Here is a 5133-nt window from a genome sequence, read left to right on the forward strand (position 1 = left end):
CCCTCCTCCTCCTCCTCCTCCTCCAGCACATCCAGCTCTCCAAGAAGTAAACAACAGACCACGTGCACCAGCTGCAGCATCATATTTCGTCCCTCCGTGCGGTGACGTCATAATACGTTGTTGTTGCTGCAGGTTTTTGTTTTTTTGCCTGATGCGTTAAAGGAACGATTGCGGCTATTTCCACGTGATGTCCAGCTGGTGTTTTGAACTGAGGATCAGCTGGTGGAAGAAAATATGACCCCATATGAAAGATAAAATAAAATAAATAACTACAGGAGCTGTCAGTAATGGAGTAAAAACTCATAATTTATTCATTTAAATTGTACTTAACGTCCAATCCGAGCAATCAAGTGAACATGTATTAATTCTAATTCTGATATTATAGTCAGAATTCTGAGATTAAAGTCAGAATTCTGACATTAGTTCTGAGATTAAAATCAGAATTCTGAGATTAGTTCTGAGATTAAAGTCAGAATTCTGAGATTAGTTCAGAGATTATCATGAGAATTCTGAGATTAGTTCAGAGATTAATGTCAGAATTCTCAGATTATAGTCAGAATTCTGTGATTAGTTCTGAGATTATCGTCAGAATTCTGAGATTAGTTCAGCGATTAATGTCAGAATTCTCAGATTATAGTCAGAATTCTGAGATTAGTTCTGAGATTATCGTCAGAATTCTGAGATAAATTCTGAGATTAAAGTCAGAATTCAGAGTTCTGAGATTAAAGTCAGAATTCTGGATTAAAGTCAGAGTTCTGAGATTAAATTCAGAATTCTGAGATTACAGTTTGAATTCACATTTCTGAGATTAGAGTCAGAATTCTGAAATTAGTTATGAGATTAAAGTCAGAATTCTGAGATTAGTTCAGAGATTAATGTCAGAATTCTCAGATTATAGTCAGAATTCTGTGATTAGTTTTGAGATTAAAGTCAGAATTATGAGATTAGTTCTGAGATTAATGTCAGAATTCTCAGATTATAGTCAGAATTCTGTGATTAGTTCTGAGATTATCGTCAGAATTCTGAGATTAGTTCTGAGATTAAAGTCAGAATTCTGAGAATAGTTCTGAGATTAAAGTCAGAATAAGTTCTTATGATATAATATCTAGAGGATAAAGTGGTATGAGATGGATGGATGATAATATGACATAATATGATGTGATCATATCACACCATAATAGATTAAAAGAACACATGATGGACCTTAATCTTAATCTGTAAAAGGACGTGAAGCCTGATTCTACCTTCCTGTATTGTTCCTCTGAAAATAAAATGATGCATCTTAAGAGGTTTATCTTTAATGTCGTGTAAACATGAGTGGATGCAGTTTGTTTAATGGTTGCATTTTTAAGAGAGATCCTCTGTCCTTAATACTAGACATTGACGACACTTTCCAGATATATAATGCAAAGAAAAAGGAAAAAAAATGTGACAAAAGAAGTAATATGTAGTGTTGAATCCAGCCTTAAAAGACAGATATGGAATCATTTTAGTGTCTATAACTAGGACTAAAATATTCATGATTACAGGTGACCTTTGAGAGCACACAAACAAACTCTTGCAGTGATACAGTGAGGTTTGACCTGGACTTGGCTGCAAATAATAAAATGTGTTTTTGCATTTCACATACGCCATATCAGAAGACACAGGTGAAACATATTGTCCTTTTTTTCTGAACTCATCGATAGACACCCGAGGATTTTCATGCACATTCACCAGGATTCTCACATCCTGCGCGAGCATTCGGAGAGGATATTACAAAAGTGATGAAGAATATTTAATTCAACAGTAAATACACGGCGAAAATCTCAATGTGGTGATAAACAATATCCGGACAGCACAAAATACTGTGAAAGAGTTTAATATCAAGAGCAGATAGCCAAATCAGCTCATATGGGCTGAATGGAAGCCAATAAACAGAGGCACTCTGCCCCTCCTGACCTTCACTTCTGGTTTAGATGGAGGGGATAAAGCAGGCGCAACCTCAATAAAACCCGTACAATGGAGTAAAATAAATAGATATTAAATTAAAGCAGAGGCAATACTGGCTGAACTGCTGGTGGAATTTCAAGAACAAAAGCGTCTTTGTGCACTTTAATATTGTCCACAATCACCACCTCGTGATACATTTCCAATCATTTTCATCTCCGTATCGCCACATATGATCATCTTGTATTGGAACTTGCAAATGACTTTTGTGTGAGTGTGTGTGTGTGTGAGAGTAAGTTTATACTGTTTATATTAAATGTGCTTCATGCTTTCAGTTTGGCCTTTAGAGTTGGAGTTAATATCAAACCCATAATCTGTCTCATCTTTATGGTGTGACCGAGTCATGAGGGCATGTTTGTCTTGCACAAACTTTACCCGGCATGAAAAAATAATACTTCTTTAGTTGCGGAATTAGCATCTGGTTATTTTATATTTAGGCTACTGCTGCTGCTACATGAGCCATGCTGTTTGCTTCAGCCTTTTGTCACAGACTATTGTCTGTGTTAACGTCATTTACACCTAATGCACCTGAAGAGCCCCACCGTGTGTGTGTGTGTGTGTGTGTGTGTGTGTGTGTGTGTGTGTGTGTGTTCTTGTATTTGTTGCTTTGTGAGGACGAAAAACAATGTAAACCATACAGAGTGAGGACATTTTGGCTGATCCTCATGTCTTTAAAGGGCTTTTGAGGTTTCCGGTTAGAATTGGGTTTAGGTTTAGGTTAGGGTATGCGGCTAGGGAATGCATTATGTCTATTAGGGTCCCCACTTCGAATGCTGGGCAAATGTGTGGGTGTGTGTCTGTGTGTGTGAGGGTTTTCAGCTCCCCTCTTAAATGTAATTAGGCCTCAGGATTCATACTTGGGGAGCTTATCTACCACAGAGAAGCTTGGTGACCATACCAGAAAGAAAGGAGCTTAATCTGGAGAAGGATAATGGCACAAATTTTCGTGTATTTGTCAGATTCTCACGAACAAGAAGATGATACTCCATACAGCATCCAGTATAGCCGCACCAAAAAAAAAAGATATCTCAAATATCTCATTTGCAGAAGTAATGGTTACAGAACGTCGCCGACGCTCTGCTCGCTCATTTTTGCTCATTTCCTTTGCATTATTAACACGAGAGATTCTCCATATGCTCGTGTCCATTCGTTTTGGGGGGGAGAATTAGCATTTAAGAGTGAGGAATATAAAGAGCTTAAACTGCCCCAATCAAAGTGTGTGATTCAAATCCTGTCTAAGCAGCAGGTTTAATAGAGGCTGCAGCTGACTGACCTCAAGAAAATGGCCTCTAAGTGATCATGGGTCAATCACCTGCATAATTAGGATGAGTCAACTTGAAAATAAAACGAGAAAAAAAGCTTGTCTTTTATGGTGCCAGTTTATATCACTCATAATATAATACATGTAGATGATGGAATTAAAAATGTTGCGTGAAAGTGTGAAAAACAGTTTTCTTGTCACCCTGTAGAACCCTCCTTGTGACCGGCCTGTCTCAGTAAATCTCAGTCATGACATATGAAGAGGTAATTAGAATGCTAAAGTTTAATTGTTCAATTATCACGAATGCGAGAGGAGGAGGAGGAGGAGGAGGAGGCCTGGATGCCATTTCACCGTGTTGGAAAATAGTGTTGAACTCCTCATGTGCGGCACACGCTGTAATTGTTGGCAATTACAGCCAGAGAGCCCTCTCGCTAAGCGGACACGTGCATGGTCGGCACCTCTGATGAGCCCGTGCTGTACTCTGTCTGCCTGGTGCAGGCTTTCGCAGTGAAGAGCGAGGTCCTTTCAGTCCGCAGAGATGAACCTGCCGAGCTCGTGCTCGTGGGACGAGGACCTGCGACGAAACTGCTGCAAGACAACACAAACACCGACGTGCACAAGTACTGCCGTGGAAAACACGTGTCATGTCAACATTATTGCAGAGTAAACAAGACAGACCTGTCGTGACCCTCAGGGTGTACGTTCAATCTCGCAATCATCATCAGTGCATTGAATGCTGCCCTGGTCAGGAGTGTAGGCCAAATAATATAGGTTAAATGTAAATAAAACCGTTCAAATGTTGGGGATCGCCTATACAATTTGTTGTGTTTTCGTGTTTCCCAACGCGATTAGCAAACACAATGTACCATTAGAACACTGGAAATGGGCCTCTATACACATATTTCATTAAAAAACAGACGTTTGCAGCTAGAATAGTCGTTTACCACATCACCAATGTATAGGGTGTATTTCTGATTCATTCAAAAGTGCTTTTCCTTCAAAAATAAGGACATTTCTATGTGACCCCAAACTATTGGACAGTAGTGTATTGATCAAAATTACCAAAGGAAATAGGGCACGATATTTTACTTTGAAATTACAGTTGCCAATGACCTGAGATGATGACCACTCATAACTCGTCCATTTCACATTTTTCAGAGGGACCAGATGGGGAAACCAAGGGAGCCGACAAACGATGCAGTGTCATTTTCCTATGCGGCGGCTTTTCAGGATGTTCATTAGTGAGCCGAATGAAACCATATGTATCCAATTTGTTATCAGCTAATTCAGGATGAGAGGGAACATCTTTGGGAGAGAAAAGGTCTTAAAGTGAGTGTGAGAGAGAGACATTAAGTGAGTCTCTAGGAGTGATATTATTTTGTGTGTGTTGTTTAGATTGAATTTATGATGTTGTAGTATTTCGAGGCTTTATCAAATTCCCTGCAAGTTTGCACATCAAGGGCTGTTTCACCCATTTTTTCCCACTTGGTCAAATGAAGAAAAAAATTAAAATCATTATGATGATGTTGTGTTTGTTTAATTTGACCAGTTTTTTTTTTATATATATATTTAAAATTTTCATATCTTTAACTTGACAAAATTTGTCACAAACACAGTGAAGAGCAGTGTGGGACTCTTATCGTCTTTGAAGGAAGAGATTTTTTTACAATCCCAACTTCCTCTGTTGCTGTGGGAATGAGACATGTATCTCAGATGATCAAATAACACATTTATCTCTGGGAATGAGTAAAAAAAAATATTTTTTGGGTGCCCTTTAACAAGTTGCCCTTTAAGGAGAACCACTTTAACTACATGTACCTTTTATGCTTTAGTTTACCCAAGCCCTTTGACAGAAACACCTGTGTGTCAGTTTATGGTTACAC

This window comes from Microchirus variegatus (assembly GCF_963457635.1).
Source record: "Microchirus variegatus genome assembly, chromosome: 17".
Taxonomy (NCBI): domain Eukaryota; kingdom Metazoa; phylum Chordata; class Actinopteri; order Pleuronectiformes; family Soleidae; genus Microchirus; species Microchirus variegatus.